The sequence below is a fragment of the Acanthaster planci genome, linkage group LG16 (assembly GCF_054643075.1).
Source record: "Acanthaster planci isolate LZ-2023a linkage group LG16, COTS_SCS, whole genome shotgun sequence".
In the NCBI taxonomy this organism is placed as follows: domain Eukaryota; kingdom Metazoa; phylum Echinodermata; class Asteroidea; order Valvatida; family Acanthasteridae; genus Acanthaster; species Acanthaster planci.
Genome location: NC_141792.1, coordinates 3,423,483 through 3,442,965, shown reverse-complemented (window position 1 = coordinate 3,442,965; position 19,483 = coordinate 3,423,483). Strand labels below are relative to the sequence as shown.

The 19,483-nt window shown below is 40.3% G+C and overlaps 1 pseudogene across 1 annotated transcript; it reads left to right on the top strand.

Moving 5' to 3' along the window:
* The first annotated feature begins 5,942 nt into the window (after positions 1-5,942).
* Positions 5,943-16,796, top strand: LOC110985284 (zinc metalloproteinase/disintegrin-like; annotated as a pseudogene). Its single transcript, XR_015428014.1, has 10 exons — positions 5,943-6,092; positions 6,899-6,962; positions 7,091-7,372; positions 7,667-7,811; positions 10,188-10,321; positions 10,640-10,726; positions 11,033-11,154; positions 11,395-11,526; positions 12,221-12,355; positions 13,205-16,796. The product of XR_015428014.1 is annotated as a zinc metalloproteinase/disintegrin-like (transcript).
* Positions 16,797-19,483: the final 2,687 nt, after the last annotated feature.

The window sequence follows — 19,483 nt, the reverse complement described above, 5'->3', positions numbered from 1 at the left end:
TTGGTTTAAATATGATATTTGGGGAATTTCTTGATATTAAAGCCGCCCCTGGTACTTGGGTGGTAGGTCCATACGTGTTAGGTGATGATTTGGCACCAAGAACATGTGAGTCAGACCCCAGATGGACAATCCAATGTTTATTTTAATTGCTGATTCATTTGTCTCATCTCAGCCCTTGAATCTTTTTCAGACCAAAATAAACCCTGTTGGCAAAATATTTACGTAATTGTAAGCCTTAGAGAAGAAAAATTGTACACAAAGTACAACATACTGACACAATAGTTAAACTACTGTGAAATTATTGCTCATAAAGTCATACAAATGGTCGGACAAAACATGCACTCGAATTACAGTAGTTGTACTATGGTAAATTACCCCGGTGTCATGGATACAGTAGAGTTGCTGACGTATCAGCAAAGATCGAGCTCTTGCAGGCTCCCACAGCTATTTCTCCTGAACTGCGGCCCAAACACAACATGGCACATGTACATACAAGTATGAATGACAAATATCAATCACTATAATATGTTGAGGAATGGCAGTATGAGCATGGAGGAACGAGCAACCGCACAGGAATGCACCTTGCATAATATTAAATGTACAAAAGTCTACTTTAAACGTTCAATCACGTTCGTAACGCCGTATAGTATCAACGCAAAGCATTACAGCCCCACGTACGCACCGTACTATAATACACAGCGCGTGTCACTCACGAGGTCTACCAGGCAGGATACATGTATAGCGTTGATGCAATGTGACATGTACAGTACCGTTTGCCGTAACGTGTACAGCACAACAAACGTGAAAGATTGTCACAAATACGATTAGCCTCAGTATAATACCAGCTAATCTGTTCAGTGGTTACCATGATACAAGTCTAATGAAGGTACATGACCCAGAAAAAGGTACTGACAGCAAGGAATTTGGGGGCAACTTTCTTACCTGGGCGTTGCTCAGTTCGCAGCAGCAACAACGACGGCACTCTAGAAAGTTCGAGAACGCCCAACGCCATAGGCACAGCCACATGGCCTAAACATATTGCTCCGCCATTCATAAAAACGCTAAGTGTAATTACCTTCAACTATTGCATACACTTGAATCAGCATCGATTATCAACAAAACAGTGCTTATAAATTAGTCATTTACACTCAAGGATTAATAAAGAAGTATAACCCAACTGAAAGAATGAAATGTGGAGTCCGAGAGACTATTTGTTGCAGCGGATGTTGAGGCTCTGTCCGCGCAAGGCAAAATGTGGCCTGCGGGCTGCATGATTAATTAGCTCTCACCCGATAAGGGCGCTGGCGTAACTACATGCCACTATATTATAATCGTTAGATTTGGGGTCGTCTAATGCACATTAGTATGTACTTGTCACATCATACAGTCTGGTTGATCACAGATTATACATGACTTTTGCTGGCCCTTATGATGACGAACTAGTAGGCAAAAGGGTCAACTCTGACGTAGTTTGGCATAATAGGAATCTTGATGTTCTTCATTAACAGGCTTTGGACTCCTGTTTCCAGTCATTAAAACCGTGGGTCTGTCGTTTGATGTTTAATCCAGAACCAACGTTTGTCAAGACGGTGCAAATTATACCCCGTCAGCCATCTCATACGGAGCTGTCAGCATAGACAGATGCTATATTATGCAAAATGACCCGTTCAATCGGCACCATGCCTCCCGTAACCATTGTCTCGCAGTCTTGGCGTGCGCTGAAAGTCACGGTGTACCATTCATTTTCGAAGGCTGCGATACATTTCAATGAGTCCACCGCTCCTACGTTTGATGATGCTATAGGGTCGTCATGAGGGTCAGTGTTAATTCAGTGTTGTTACCAACTTTATTCGAAAGAACGACCGAGACGGTTGCGATAGAATTGTAAGCTGTTGACTGAATTGAAGAATTGAAAAGCAGACTAATACTGGATACTGGATACTGAGGAGCTGTACAATGATGCAGGACTTATATACGGTTAGAAACAGGATGTAGTTAAAGTCACAAAATTTAAGAAAGGAAAGTCTTAGTCACGTGTCTTAGCTGGATTCTTAGAACAATGATTGTGAATGAATAATTTCACCTTAAAACAAAGTCCTTGGTGGATGATAGTACAAGCTTAAATGAAGCATGCTGAAGTGTACCACAGCCTCTGGGCTAACAAGGTCAAATAGGCGGAAGCAATGTACACTGTACAAGACACTGTGTGCGTGTACTCTTACAAGGAAAATGTAGTGATTAATGTGTCTAAGAAAAGGCAAACAGGATATATACTGGAAATGAAAAAGTCATCAAAGTTAAAAATGAAGATTCTGAAAGCTAAATTCACTAAACGAAATAAATGCAAATAATTCAAGTAATTGTGTAGAAAACGCTGCAATGCCTTCATGGACTACTTCAGGTGCGACTGTTTCCTATATCACGTGTCTTACACTGAATCTAATTGTGTTCAGTCGTCTTAGCTTGACGCTATCGTTTCTTATGTATTGTTGCTTGGTGGCCAATATGGCTGCCACCGATCCTTTCTGTATCACTGCGACAAGGGATTCAGGTCAGAAACGGCCCAAAGTGCTAAACACAAAGTCAAAAAACTAACCATATGTGATCTACATTCTCTGGCCAATACACAAACCAAGAGTTCGATGACCATCCAAAAGGAACAAAATCCATGGAATAAGGAGAGCACTTCTCTCATGCAACTTACGTTATTGACTTTTTCGCAATTACGCAAAAAATGCATTTGTTTTGTTCGGTTTTTTTTCTTCATGTTTCTTCTGGGCCAAGGCCCATTTGTTTTGTGCACATTTCTTCCAACATCGACTTTGGTCCCTTTGCAACTCTAGATCTTAATCAAACTTACACCTATGAAGGTCCTTTACGCTTATATTGTCCAAGAACAATGACTACATGATGACGTCAGCAAGTGAATTATTATCCTCGATTTTTTAATATTCATTTCAGCCCACTGACTTTGTACAGGTTTTCAAGGCAACGTTTTGGTAATTATGCTTCCTTCAGTCGTCCTGCAAGTTACAGCCAGCAAAGACCATATAGCAAATAGCACACTAAGAAATACGTGATGATGACTTCATCAAGTGACTTTATCTGAAATTTTGAATATTTAAATTATGTGTTAAATTCTTAAAAATCCATATAAAATCAACCCTGGCCTTCCACAACATTCTGTTTGTGTAAAGGGGCAAAGTATAATTTCTTCTTCAATTCATCTCATATGGGGTAACTAAATCACGTGACCCTTCCTTCCAGTTGAAACCAGAAATTGGTTTATTGTTCAAATGTGGTAATCATGTTGTTTTCAACGGTGTCAATCTCTTGTAGTATTGCGGGTGTGGTATTCTTCAAATCATCTACCGATGACGTCACGTAATTGTCGAGAGCCCTCTAGCGACAGGTTAAAAGTTCGGAAAAATGGATTTTGTATAGATGTCTGTGGCGAAGTTGTCCAGATCCCATGAAAAAAGAGATAAGGAAGGTGATCTTTACCCAGTTAATACATGTGTAAAATGTGGGACCGGTGACGTCATCAGACAAGAGGATATAATAAAAAGTGCTTTTTATTTATTCTTCAAAACTCGCTAATAAACCCAACCATCTACAGATTTGTCAGAAGTGTCCATTAGATAATAAGTAAAACATTGCAGTCAACTGCATGAAGTGCAGAACGTCTTCACACAGATAACCTGCCAACAACAAAAACCCACAATGTTCGCGAGCTCGAAAATTCCATTTGTATACTGTGCATTGGCTACTGTGTGCGTGGACGCGCAATATCTGCCTGTAACAAAGGCACCGCACAGTGCATAGGGTATATACTCATTTGTTTTCACATTTTCAAAATTTCCAAGCATCTGGCGCTGAGGGAAGATCACATTGTTTAGAATGCCACAAGGGACAAATGTCTAAAATCTCTAATATGTGCTCTTTTTACGATAACAGTAATATGTTTTAATTGTTTTTTGATTTGTACATGAGTGATTAGGTTAAAACCTGGCAGACAGTCAAGAAAGGAAGGTTTATAGACGGAGATTGACCTCGTGTGATTACATTATCATCACCAAAGCGAGTCACGTGACCTAAAAGGTGCATTCTTTAAAGTACTATATATATATGCTGAAGTGCAAGTCCGATTTTATTGAAACTTGGCAGTTATTTAGGAAAGGGAGTTTTAAAGACGAAATTGACCTCATGTGATGATAACGTCATCAGATATTCATTTCACGTAACATTAAAGGTGCACTCCTGCAAGTTCTATTTCTCTTGAAGTGCATGTCTGATTGGGTTGAAACCTTGCTGATATCTTGGAAAGGAAGTGCTTTAGGCAAATATGGACCTCATGTGAGGATGACGTCTTCAAATGACAAGTCACATGACATCAAAGATGCACTGTGTAAAGCCCTAAGTCTTCTTAAATACACATCCCCTCGAGTTCAACCTTTGCAGAGAACAAGAAAAGTGAGTATTCTAAACGAAAACTTGCCTGACTGACGATTATGCCATCAGATAAGGAGTCAAATTGCATTAAACATGCACTATTTAAAGCATGTTATTTCCAGAAATGCATGCTTGCTTGGGTTGAAACCGAATGGTCATAGTGAGATGATTATGCCATTAGGTTTGTACAGTAGATTGCCTGATCAAATTAACAAAAGGAATGCGAAAAAGCGCTCTGCTCTGTTGGTAAACAGACAGATGAGCTTTAGTTTATCCATCCGTCTGTCCGTTTGTCAGATACTTGACGAATCTGCCAACCGTTTGTACACAGCCGATGGGCTAATTTACCAAAAACGGTCGCAGCCAATCACTTTGCCGACATAGACAGCAAATCTGTCTCCCGGTAAACCTGGACTGACCTAGGAAAAGTGTCCCCCGTCCCTGTAAATCTGTCCGCCTCCTACTCCTCCTGGTTATTCTGTCTCCTTCAGGTAGTTTTTCGGTCCCCCTTTGTTGTGCCACACGGAAGTGTTTTATGTGTTAAATTGATGAATTCAGTCCATATGAAATACAGTTCGAATTTTTAGCCCTTCGTCAAGTTTTCAATAATGAAGGGCGCCAGAAGATGAAAAATCAATCGAGCTATATTTCTTCAAGAAATAATGGAGCAATGCGTAATCTGCAGACTTCTCGCACGCGTAGTAATTCTCCAGTCTCACGGCATGGTGGAGCATGGTGTTAACACTATGTTAACAGCATTAAGACATCAAAGAAATATCAACATAAGAACAGAGTTTCCAACTGACAAAATACAGAGGTTCCCGTTTAGGTTACAACCATCAGGGTGTCTAGAGAAAGGACTACCTAAGTTTGCCAACTTGACAAACAAACCCATGATTCTTCCTACCCTGGATCCCAGCCAAGCTCTTGCCACGTAGTCCGACAAATGATTTTAAAGGCTGGGTGATGTTTGCTCGGATGGATGAAATTAGCAGACGCAGTTTTATGTCCGACGTACCTGGCCAGGTGGCATATAAAAACCTGTTACCAAACGAATACAATACACCTTGAGGACACTGCAATGAGTTGGTTATTAAATATCAGGTTCAATGCCTGCAAACAAGGATAGTCTCAGGAAGTATTTCCAGACACACTTCGCATCCAGTAATTACCAGTGGCATTGAACACTTAATTGGAAATCCATTGATGGTCCAAGCAGACTCCTTTCTTTCAGATCGTAAGATTAGTACAATTTTAAACTCCGTATCATATCAGTCGTGTTCAAAGGTAAGTGAAGAAAAAAGTATAAAACATAGCAGGAAATTTGCTGGTACGTTGGTATCAAAAGTAATTTTCAACTGTAGCGAAAGGCCTAATTTTCGTTTCTATATTACCATTTCAATGATGTTCCAATCAGATGGATTATTTGATAAGTGCGCCGATGCCTCTCATAACCCTCCGTTAATATCATCCTGAAACAAACAGAAAAAACTGGGTTGCCTGGAAAGTCTTTAAAAGACTCGCACAGGCAGGCAAATTTTTCATTCTGATTGCCGGTTTCCAAGACGTATACCACGATGATGCTGTCGGCTTCTCTCTTCCTGTCCTTCGCTGCAATGGCGCTTGCTGGACCACCAGTGGTACGTTTTCCATTATGCCTAGCGTAGTTGGTGAAAGAATACCTCCTTTGATATGCCTGCCAGACATAACTTTTTGGAACAGATTTTCATACAGTGGAGTTTTAGTGACGTTAAGTCATAAAAACAACAGTTGTTATGTTGGGAATAGTTCGCGTCGTAGAATGGTGTATTCAGTATATCACTGAATCAAATATTCTTTCCATTGTGAAACGTTCACTGTTTGGAACCCCTCAATAAATCCTCTCCGGGTAGGCCAAGCCAAAGGCCAATAATGCTGCTGTTTTTTTTTCTCACTTCATCGTGAAATTGCGAAACAAAATTGCCGCGCTCCAGTCAATTTTGGCTTCAAACAATATTCTGTAATACCTCTAATAACTGCTCTTATTGCTTGAAAGCATATTTAATTTGTTTCATCAGCAGCACTTGTGATTTTCAAAACGAGTTCGTCAGTAAAGAGAAGAACCGGTGTTCTGTGCTTCCTTTTTAGTAGTCGGTCATTTCGTCATAACTATATTGTGATAGGCATTTTCTGTTGGACTCCAAAATAGCTCCTGAGGGGTTCCTTCGCATTGGTCTCCAGCGCGGGCGCCATGTTTCGATCCGAAATATCAATGGCACGTTATTTGCGATTAACCTATCAGAAATGAAGAGAGTTGTTGTAATAGCATAGTGAACCCATTTAATGTTGTCATTGCAGATAAAAACCTGCTTTTGTTGAGCAAGAAGTACTTTTCATATTTGGCAAAGAACAAAACCTTTCAAGAAAAATCTGTTACGATAATAGCCTTGTGAGTTTTTATCTACAGCCAAACCACAGGTTCTCTAAGGATGAACTTCAGCGCTACTTTGGTGTTGACAGCGACGACAAAGGTGAATTTTCTTTTCCAAGACTAAAGAACAATTATTTAAAACTACTTTTACCAAACACAGATCCTGTGTTCTATTGGGGCAGATTGGTTTAACCCGACTCTTAATTTATTATTATCTACCATATTTAGCCCCTGAGTACGAGATAGTATATCCAGAATATGTGACTGCTGACACCAAGCGCAGTATGGATCGTAGTGCCATTACAGCCTCGCACCTCGACGTTTACGTCGATGCATTCGGTGAGACCCTCCATATGTGACGACGACAGTGGCATTAAACCTGGACTCGAGGCTGAATACCTCACTGATGAGGGCATCATCAAGGTGCCTGTCCAAACTGACTGTATTTACAGCGGCAAAGTCGTCGGGGAAGGTGACTCTCTCGTGTCTGTCACCACTTGCATGGGTTTGGTAAGTTTGCTTTTCTACAGTTTCGTTGCATTCTGTGTATAAATTACAAACGACCCTGTATTTTCATGAATATTCAGAACTGGTGAATCTAAAATATGACTTGACACATTGTTGAAAAATTTTTGCACTTCATCACTGTGCTGACATTTATAGAAGTCTTACACGCAAAACATTAAGACATCCAAATAATTTGAAGAAAAATTCAATCAATTCGGAAAATGACTAGAAAGATCGAATTGATTTATTCATGACTGCACAGACACCAAAAAATTGTTGTCTGCCTTTTTCTCAAAGATGGCAATTGCGTATCATGCCTCTGGGCCGACATACATTGAACCACTGGATGATGAGCACGCCTACAAGAGGGACATTGGGCGTGGCCTCCCCCACGTTGCCTACAAGAATAAACCGCAAAATGGTGCCTCTTGCCCTGTTAGGAGTGAGTGTAATGTTTAGTTCCCAAAAGCAATATTTTTTCAAGGGCTTTTGCTTTGTCTTGAAGTATACCACCACATAGTACAGGTAGCAGTAAGTCACAGATTATATTATTCTTAAAACTACCCGTATGGAAATTCAAAATAACTTTTTCGTGCAGATTTTAGCTTTGTATCAGAAGTTTCAATTAAGTGACTGTTTAACGGTAACAAATATGTTTGATGAAGTCGATAAATATAGCAAAACCATGTAGATCCCTAAGCCCACGCATTTTAATTAGCAGTTATCCAGTGACAGTCTTCCCATAGGCCTAAGTTTGCGCTGTATGATCTTCGACCTCAGTAGTTAAACGTGTACCGGTAGCTGGTCTGAGCCTTGGCCTTAAGTAGTCATTTATACTATGACCAATTTCTGCTTTAACGAGTGAATATTATGAGACCAGACCCAGAATCATACATTACGAGAACTTGTTGAATTGCGAGGTAAGTGGGCTCGTTGGTTCTATATTGCCAGGTTATTCTATCTTCCTCTAGAACAAACAAAAGGGTAGAAGGGGGTTTTCCCCGCAGAGTGCTTAATAAGAGAATTCCGTTACATGCGAATTCGTGTGCACAACAACTTCCACGTCGAGTCCTCCAGCTGCCGCTTCATATTATCGTTAAAAGACAACAGGGATATCCAGCTTTGACACTGAAGGTCATGGCTTTTCTTTTGTTTTTTTTGGGGGGGGGTTATTTATTTTTTTCAACGGCATTTTGAGTATAGGAACCCAATCATACCAAAATCAAAACTTGATACATGACATCCAGTGGCTCACTGCATTTGTGTCCACCGACTCTACGAACGCGGTACCGGCACTGGATGAAGCGGCAAGCTACTGCCGTGGCAAATTTAGCTCAAGTGAGTTTGGCAATATCACGGCGATGCTGAACTGAAATAAAGAAGTGTCGTGCCACGGCTATCATTGGATCGACGACATTGCAGCATACCCTGTCGAGCGAAAGGGCTCACCATACTGAACTCAATTCGGCGAGCCGAATTGCACTAAACGCTGTGCTATTGCCACAGCGAACTTTAAACAATTGAATTATTCGAGTTCAGCACGGCAATAGCAAGGTGTGTATCCTAGGTCTCAGAGACCGATCACACAGACCGATAACGCAGTGTTGCGGCATCTTTGATGTCGCGCCGATCATTTATATCAGTTGTTGTTCTGTTAAATTGACATTTGGCTCTGTAACGTTCCATAAATATAGGTCTAACCAGAGCATTTCATTTATAACCAGAATTACACTGAATCCCAAAATTGGGTGTAACACTGAATCATTTTGTTATTGAACTAGCTGGTTCAGGCAGTAAATTCCGTCGGGGTACATTTTCTCCAAAACGAGCTCGCAGCCTTTCGCCATGAGACGGCTTTGTTCGTTGCAAGAGATTTCGCTAACAATGGCTTATTGTGTAGGGGGAAGCGAGCGTACCTAACAGCCACAAACGGTTCGGAGCTTCGGTTTCAATTTTATTCCGTTCTGGGAAATGTCTTTGTTTTTAAATAACATCTACAAACGAGTTTAATTTTTAAGAAAAAGCATTTTGACATTATATCTACTTTGTGTAGGCAGATTTTGCACACAGTTAATATTCTGTGCCGCTACATTTTAAATGCGACTCCTTTCTGCACCCTCCTTGTACTCAAAGCTAAGGTTGTGTAGCACATGCAACGCCAGCCCATCTTTGCGACATTGATTGGGGATAGAAAGTTCTAAAATGCTTGCGCAGTACATATCCTAGGTATAATTCATGCGGTTTTGTTTATCAAGGACTTTAACAGCAGAGCCAAGTAATGAAATGTTAGGTTAGCCAGCAAGCAATGTCAGTGTGATAAGGAAAAAGCATCGTCCTTGTTTCCCTGATGATTTTGCTAAAACGAAATGGCCCCGTGTTGTAATGGGAAAGAAAACAAAAGACGCACATGCCAAGAGTTAATTAAACGCAGTCTTTTTTTTTGAGTGCTACCCTTCTACCGATTGAATTTCTTGGCAAAGTACCTCACAACAAAAAGGTGCAAACTGCGGCAGAAAGAGTATTTTTCTCGATTGGGGATGAATATATTGTCTCTTATAAAAAACTGAAGCCTTTATGTCTATGCCGTGCAGTTACAATGGTTTGTGCAGTAAATAAGGGTACTTTCTAACAAAATTCTTTGGGAAACATGTGCCAGCGTCAGTATTTCCTAGCATTGAAAAAGGTTAACTTGCAGTCAGTTTAAGTCCAAAACACATCAATAACGTGTAATTGATAATATAGATATTATTCGGAAATTTTCAATTTTTAAGGAGTTGCTTTAATAGAGATTAATGATAGATAATCCTTGATCAACAAGGTCCATTGTGCGTTGAAGGAGATGTCAAACCATCGGGTACCAAGTATCTGAAGCTTGCTTTTGTCGGCGATGCTTTGTTGCACTATCTACGCGGAAATTCCACCCTGACCGCTCTGACAACGGTCTTCAACGCGGTAAGACTTCTATCTGACCCATATCATCTCTACAATACCAATTAAATGTTTTGGGCATCTTGGGGTCGTCCCCATGACCAATCCTTAGACTTTATGTTGCTCCTTTTTTACTCACGATATTTTTGCAGATTTGGAATTTTGTAGTTTAAATGTCAACCGATTTTGGTTCTCTTAGATTTTAAAGGCTATATCATTCAAGCACTTTACATATCAGTGAAAGATAATCAAAATAGCAGATGTCACGTCTAATATGGAAGCTGCAATTAAATAGAAAAACAGCCTGAATAATTCCAACCTTTGACTTTAATTTTGAAACAGGTCAAGAATATCCTTCAACTAGATTCACTGGCTGGAAAAGACCTCGTTCCCAAACTGGTGCATATGATAATCCTCACTGTGAGACAGGTACGAAGGAAAATATCAATTTTAATGTACGCCTACTTCCTCCTATTGAATATTAAATATCTTTTTGATCATACAATGTTTCATTTCGGATACCCATGTAATGATACAAAAACAATTTTCTCTTGATAAAAGAGAAAACAGAAGGCAGAAAGAGCTGTTTGCTAGAATCTATAGTCAAAAAAAAACGAAAGCAGAAACACCAAAGAAAAAAGTGGAAAAGGATATAAATATACCTCCTGGCTATGGAAGCCAAATCTTTGCCAGCTCAGTGTTAAAAATACTGGCAAACATCCGTTTTCTTCACAGCCTGGATTTTGGATCAGCTGGAATGCGTATCGCTATCTGCCAAGCGCTGCGGAATGGCTGGATACGAAACAGTACCCGCCTTCCGATGATCGTCACTGGGACAATGCTGCTATATTTAGCGGGTAACTTGCTGAATTTACTTAATTTAATTAAACTGCACTTGAATAGTGCCCTTCAATCTGAATTATTCGGGTTTCTGAATGATCTTTTCCCACTGCAAAAACAGTGCAAATCCCTACATGGTTTATGTTTTTCGGGACTCTATGTGTAGGCCCTGTAACTGGCAACAAGTGGAGCGGGGTAAACCCAAGGCCTGCTCAAAACTTTAATTCTTCCTACTCGGGTTTTTTTCACCCCTGCAGACTGCCCTTCGTTAACGGTATCCTTGGCCTAGCATATGTTGGCGTTTGTGACAGCAAAGAGGCAGTGTCTGTTTCGAGATTCCACAGTCTTGATGAGGCTACCGCCACGGCTGCTCATGAGATTGGACACAAGTAAGCTCCTTTCAGAAGGTTTGCCAGCAGAGATAAATACACATAATATATCATTAAAACTCATGCCATTATTGATATTCAAGGCAGTGAACTAGTCTTACCAAAGTTCCTCAGGCACTTGTAAATTCCTAACACATTTTTCAAAACCCTGCATGCAACTCAATGCTGCCATTTCAAGCGCAACACAAGCACAATATCTATCTCTCTCCTGGCAGCTTTTGGTTTTTTACCTGGTAGTTCTGACGTCTTAAGAAAGCAATTGTTTAATAACCCCCTTCAAAAATGTAGTTCTCTTCATTAGCCCTCCTTGGATTGCTTCAACATGGTACCCAGGGGCTTGAAAGCAAAAAGATGCAAAAAATTCTCACATCACTCACACTAAATGAAAATTAACAGTAGCCAAGGAAAGGGTAGTTTTGGGCCCGTTAGATTTGGTCCGAAAAGTTGCTTCGCTGAACTTAGGTTAAATAGTACAATAGCCTTTAAGGTTTTTCACATATAATTTAATTGAAACCTGGGAAGGTATTAAACAATAACAGAGTGTAGCGACTCTTAGATTTATAACTCAAAGTGCTATCAGTAACTGCAGATATCCTACTGCATTAGCCAGCAAGACTAAGGCGCTTAGAGGATAGTGCTAATTAAAGCCCTCAATGGAAAATGTAACTTAACACTTTTTTTTTGGTCACCGCAGTCTGGGCATGTGTCACGACAACCAGGACAATAGTTGTCCGTCTACTGGTTACGTCATGGCCCCCTACGAGAGTGAAGTTAAGATCGAACCCATATGGTCTTCGTGCAGTAGGCGTTACTACAACAGGTTTGTCGAGTAAGTTGACGTGTGCTGATTGGCTTAGCCTCATAAACAGGTGTTAAGGAGAACCAAAGCATTATTTTAAAATAACCTTCGGCTACATTGCTGTGGCTTTTTACACGCTTTTGAAATATTCTGCCAGCGTTATTACCACTTTTGCCCTTTCAGTGACAGTGACGTGTTCCCATTGCGCCTCCATCCAGTATGCCCTTTGACATGCTTGTCGCAAAAAAGAAATCCGCAACAAAAACAGTGGCTTACATGTACCCTCACAAAAAAGGTAGCGTAACCCCCCCCCCAAAAAAAAAGCCAGAAAGACATTCTGGTCCTAGAAGGCAAGCATAGAACAATACATATGCAACGTTCACTTATCGCTGGTAGATGCCTTTGGATTATGATGTACCTCAGTCCCAGCGGATGAACAGGGTGCCTTAACAAAATGTTTTCAAATTAAACCTCTAGTGAAAAGTGCTTGATTGTTTTAATTTCTAGGGACCCTTTAGGCTTTCTTCAACTAAAGGAATGCAGAAGAATGCACTTATTTGACTTCATTTATTCATAGAAACACAAAGTCATTTGGAAAATCCAACGTGCCAAAAAGTACCCACGCTCACCGTTTGATACCCGGCACGATATGTGGGAAAGGGGGACCCCCCATGTGATGCACGAGCTGTATAACCTATGGCTATTGTGCCAACTGCACCCCCCTCAGAAATCTGAAAGGAATTCCAAAGATTCCATCAAGATAAAAGAAGACACAATAGAGTGTGGGGTCCCCCTTTGCCACATATCGTTTCAATTGCACCGTTTGCAGGCAAAGTAATTATTTCCTTTTAAGATTCCTTGGTTTTGTTACGTCGACAGCTCGAACACCTGTTACAATGACTCCTAGATTATGCGATCGGAATGCCAAGTCTACACCATCAAGAGACTACGCAACAACTTGAAAAGACAAAGTCCAATTAGCTTTGAATTACCTATTAGATTAGAGCATGCGTAATGCAGTAGACAGATCTTCATGCCTTCATTGGTCTGCTCTTTATTCTCATCAATTTTAAAGGCACATGTATATCTTTGTGTAAGTCCGAAAGCGTTGTAAATGCCGAAGTTCTTTAAAGCCCTCCGAAGAGTGAGCGTGCCTCAACCTGAGGCAAAATTACGTGATTTGTATCACATGGCAACAATCCAACCCAGCAGCTGGCCCACAATTTCTGATTTTGTACGTTGGACCCCGCCCCTCCTTTTAGAGGGTGTTTCACCCACCGAGTAAGTTTGGTACTGCCACGAATTTGGCGCGAAGATACCCACCCCTTAGCGCTCCCGTATCGTCGATCACTCCAGGATCTTACCTATCTCGATTTTTGACGGTTTTTAGCAAATTCTTGTTTTTAGCATATTCGTGTTCTGCAGAAGCGAATATTTATTTTCTGAAAGTTTCAAACTTATAGGTGCTCTAAAAAGCTAAATAAATTAACTTGATTAATTAAAAATGTTGACCTACCTCTCCAAATTTTAAACTTACTACTTCACGGACTGACGCACTGACTGACTGCGTGAAACGTGAAGACAATTACGTTTTATTTCAACGAATTGACCTATACAGTCTGGTATCTGGACCGTAAGCGATACCTGTCGATGCTGTTTGAAGTTCGGTGATTCAGAACCAGTCTTTAGCACTGTTCGGTGTCATTCATTGGCTGAACGTTGAACCTTAATCCCAACCCAGTTTCTGTTACTGTAAATAGCTGAGCTCAAGTATATATATATTTCTTATGATATTCGAACAAAATCGTGATGGACATTCGTACGATGACATAAAATCCTGAGCGAGGCGTACTTGTGTAGTCAGTCACGGCAACAAAACTGTAGCAGTCTCGTCTTTTGGAGCCCTGTCGGGCCGGCCCATGTCAGCGAGACTAAAAATAGCATTTATACCTTTTTTGTTTATGACGTTTTGTGCGTTGTGTTTTTCTTTTAGGTTGATTTAGTAAACCAGTCCAGATAAAATTTTAAAGTCTACACAGTTAAAAAGAAGCTAAATGCAACGAAGTGTAACAAGCTATATCCAGTTGCCACGTTTCTGGTTAAAATTGCAAAGTATGCAAAAACCTAAAAGCATTGTTTGCTACATACTGCAAAAATAAGTACACAAGACCAAAACTCGAATCGAATCTCTGTCGACTTTTTTTTGGGGGGGTTAAAAACCATACGAAGCTTTTTATTTCAATTCTTAAATCAAAAATAACGAAAAGCTATTAATTACTTAATGCATTGACACCTGCCGTATTTTGCCTCAGAATTTAAGGAGCAAACAGTCAGACTTAAAGATCAGTGTTATCGTAAAATTCTCTCTTCGTGAGCTAAGACCCTATTTATTTCATTTTCTTTCCAAGTCCCCCCATACCACTGTTTGTTTGTTTGTTTGTATGCACTTCCCCTCAGATTTTTTATTCATTACAGTGCTGGCACTCCGTATCATAGAATGTTCGCCAGCTGTTACTGTATTCATAATTTTTGGTCTATATCCTTCATTAATGTCATTTGAAAGTCATTGTACTCTGTAAAACCACTAAGAGACAACTCTGACACTGTTAGATCTTCCACAAGTACCTTCTACTTTCCTTCAGCTTTTGCAAAGTTTTACTTTGTAGGACGTTTATAATCGAAAAATATAAACAAAGACAGTAGGGGATTTTAAACGAACCTTCAGATAAATCAACGTGGAAAGGTCCGCGCGCATGCGCAAACGACGTAGGTCACTGTTATCCACAGAGAAATAACAATGTTATCGTTCCACGAAGCGACCCATCTGGATAACTTGCGCTTTGCGCTCATAAAATATGACAATGAAATTTTAACGAACTGACATATATGGTTTTAGCGCATAACGTTGACCCAGTACTATAAATTCTGCCCAACAAAATATCTCATATATTAAGTTAACTGTCGAACTTTATTAAAATAAGAAATCTGTGTCAATAAAGGTTAGTGTAGTGAGGGAAATGAAAGGTCCAAAACAGGCCAGACTTCAAACGCGTTTTTCTCGAAATGTCAAAAACTGAGATAGGTCAGATCGTGGTACCACCGACGATATATTTGGGTACAAATTTGCCCCTTTCCCTTGTGACAGTTTAGCAGGCCACTGTGGAGTGATTTCATTCCCCTGGATGACTGCCAGTGCCGAGGATTGAATGCTTTTTGGCTCTCCACACAGCGTGAGTAAGGTTTATTGCCCTTGTTCTATTGTTTCCTGGGAAGATATCTGCCTGGCAGCTGGGAAGATCAATGACCCTTGCCAATGAGCATATGCAGCAAGGTATGAGACGGAGAACACCCCCCTGCTTTGTGTTGGTCATTGTCTCGCAGGAATCTGGGGAATTACTTTAGACATCTTGGGGGGATGTGTTAAGTAACAATAGTCTGGAATGTGTATAGGGATTGGACATGTTGGGGGTGTACCCCTCGGTCTTATTTCTTGCTGGGTATACGAATGAGTCATGCCAGGCTTGTTGTTGTTGTGTTTGGATGGCCCTAGATGGCCCAGCCGTTGCGGTAAGATTGTTGGGGGGTTGGGATACCCTCTTCCTTTGTATTTATTTGGCAAAATATTGATGAAAGGAAGAGATAGGAGCACAACAAATACTACATATAGTACCTAATTACGTAATTAACAGTGTGACTCACAGTGAGTCACGCTCCTACTTGCGCGTATAATGCAACATAGTTCACTCTTCGCATGGTCAATATTTAACCTTCTTGTTAGATTTTAAAACAAATCAGTCAGACCTCGTACATCTCAAACTTGGTTAAATTACTTCTTTATTTGCATAGGCTAGGCATGAATATGTGAATTTGTTGATTTGTTTTGTCTCATTTCAATTTGTTTTGTTTTAGCTCGGTACTAAAATATTGGAATAAAGCGAAATGAAGAACGTTTATGCAAAAAGGAAGAACAGGATAGACGGAAAATCAAATTTACAATAGGTGAATGCAGAAATTGAGCCAGATACCGAAGCCAAGAACAAACCACTTGTTTTCAGGTTTTTTCTAATAAACAATCACCTTTAGGTGCTTTACTCTTTAATTTATTAAAGCACAAAGATTCACCAAGCCGCCACAAAACTGCCGAAAGGCGCTTTAATATACGTATAAATTAAGCCATTCACCAATCATAGTGTAGTTTATGTGGAAAACCTGCTTCCTCCTAAGTCCCTCGAAGTGATAAACTACTATATCTTGTCCTTGATTTACAAGTAGAGCTCATGGGCCTCTTGCTGTGGCCTCAAACGGGGTTAGTGCTTACCAATGTATCAAAAAGTAAACCACGTAATAGTTACAGCATGCTTCTCTAAACAACTCCAAACTGAGGTGCTCCGCTTTTCAAATGACACTGTGTTTATGTTGTTAATTGTGGTGAAGGGAAATTAAAAAACGCAGCACTGACTTTTTGGCGGGATTTTTCGCGTTTGCGTTTGTTTACTGACTTTGTGTGGAAATGGAGGGATCTGCAAGAGCCAACACAAAAGTGCGCAGGGGAACAATAGCTGTAATCCGTTCCTACAGTTGGGAAGAATAACGGGTTGAAATTTGCAGAATCAGCCGTGGCTAACTACGGGTAAAATTCAATGGTCTCGGATCGAGGACTCCTATTATTAATAATTCTAAAAAAATGCTACTGATTGCAAAACATTCATTAGGGTGACAACCACCAACTCTGTCTCTTGGCCATTTACCAGCAGAAACGTGCATTCCGGTCAAAGAATTAAATGCTGCTATGAGTTGCAGGTTGGAAAGTCACACTCTTTACTTTTGGCATCACACAGTGTGATGAGGAGCTCTGGCCTTCGTTATTTGAAACTAGGTTAATACCCTTTGGTAAAATTCCACCTTCAAATGGGACTGCCAAATAATCCCTGAATAACCTTGAAGAAAGTGAATGCCTCGATCAATGTCCAAAAGCGTCTCCGCTAAGAGAGTGAACATCAAATGTCAACTAGTCAGGAAAATGACATGATTCTATTATTTTCAATTATTTGACCCAGGTCTTTGATAAACAGTAGTCGGAAATTAAGGTATTTCCATTTCCCTAGGCTTTCTTGATACCTTCTCAAGACATTGAATTTAAAGGCATTAAATTTACATGCAACATCTACAACACCAGTACCTCCATTATCAGGGAGGCCGCTGATGGTAATTCGTTATCCCTGAAGGACAGTTTCAAACTCTCCATTTTTGAACGTACGACTCAGGACAGTTTAACCAAGTCAAAATAAGCAAGACCTGATCCAATATAACTGTTACTATAGCTTTAAAGTGAGATTCCGTTTTTTCAATGCGAGGTTCCCAATTTCGATTTGTATTCTCATCATTGCCTACATAACTATATACCAAGAATTCTTATGTTATAATTAGTCCAAGAGAAACCACCAGGGTATATGTTTTCTGTCTTTCCATTTCCAAAGCCATAAACCACGATTTCTGAATATTAATTCTAGACCCAAAACTCTACTAATGGTTTTGAAGACTTGAATAAATATCGTTGTGTCATCTGCGTGCTGTAGTAATTAACACCCCCTACCATCACCAACATGGATATAATCAACGTTAACTTTTGAGAGCTGATGACCCGTACTAATAATCATAAATTTAGTCTTACAACAATTCAACATCAGACGGCTAGTTACCATCCAACTACGTAAATCTTTAATACATTAGGCCTATTCCATGACAACTATTGACGACCTCTGATTAGTTGGTAGAATTTTCGGGACTAAAAGAAACGTACAACTGCGCGCACATCAGTATAACAATGAACATTTGAAAGGTGGGCTTTATAATGTCAAATAAAGGACTAGTGTGCAGAATGAATAATTACGGTCCTTGGCAGGAGCTCTGTAGAACACCACAATCCATATTGAATTGTTCCGAGAGCATTCCATTTACGGGAACTCGTTGGGATCTATCAGACAAATAAGAACTGTACTGTAACGGTACCATTTAGGAGCAGTTCCATCATGAGTCCCAAATTTAGACTGAAGAGTATTCAATAAAATGTGGCACTCAAATCGAGCAAAACCAGGAAAAAGACGTGTTGTCTATCCATGGCTTTTTAATAAATCATTTCTAACCTTTGGTAAAACCGTCTCAGTACTGTGGTGCTTATGATACGCAGACTGAGCCTTGGGATACAAAATATACAATTCTAAATGAGCATGTAATTCATAACAACAGCTTGCTTAACCAGATAAGCAATGAACTGCAGCTCACTGACAGGTCGATAATTCTCGATCAGCGGGTCAAGGCGAGACATTTTTCAATAAAAGGTTGACAATAGCTAATAGCCAAATCGCCGCAAAAAGGCCAGTGCGAACAGACAAATTACTGAGGCGAATGCAACTGACACCTCTTGTGGTGGACCCAGTAACCGGCTGGATCAGGGATTGAATTGACCTGGCCCAACCCCACAAATATATTTATTAACTTTGAGCAAGGATGAGCGGCTACCCTGACACAAGGGGGGATATCAGTTAACGAACGGCAGACTAAGCCTAGGGGCAGTTCGTTGGGTGGAAGTTTATCACCAATTAGGAAAGACTGGATTTATCTGGCAATACAGTAATGAAACACAGGGAAACCTAAATAAACCTCACAGTGACACAGGATTTCCAAGGACACTAATCAAGTATTTGATTTATTGCAATAAAAATCAATAAGGTATATAAATCACACAAGGTTTATGTACACAATACACCTCACAAGGCAATACAATATGCCTCACGTGGTTAACTAACCACCCGACTAACTTAAACACAGCTAGCCTACAACCCAAGGGTTACCTCACTAAATAGTGATAACCCTCACACAAATAACACAGAGTGTCATGCAAAACAGGGTCGATCTAACGAAAGGGAAATTACCCTCACAGCGATCCGAGTACATCAAGTAAACCTGAAGGCTAGCTAGCACAATGACAACATTGCCTTCCAGCCGTCACCCCACTGTCAGTGCTCACAGACGACAAGCAATCCAACAGCAAAGACCACTAGCTCCCAGCCTAGGTTCACGACACTCAGCTCTATCACTGAAGTAATCTAGACCCAATACGGTTCGCTACTACACCTACCAGTTACAGTCACTACACGC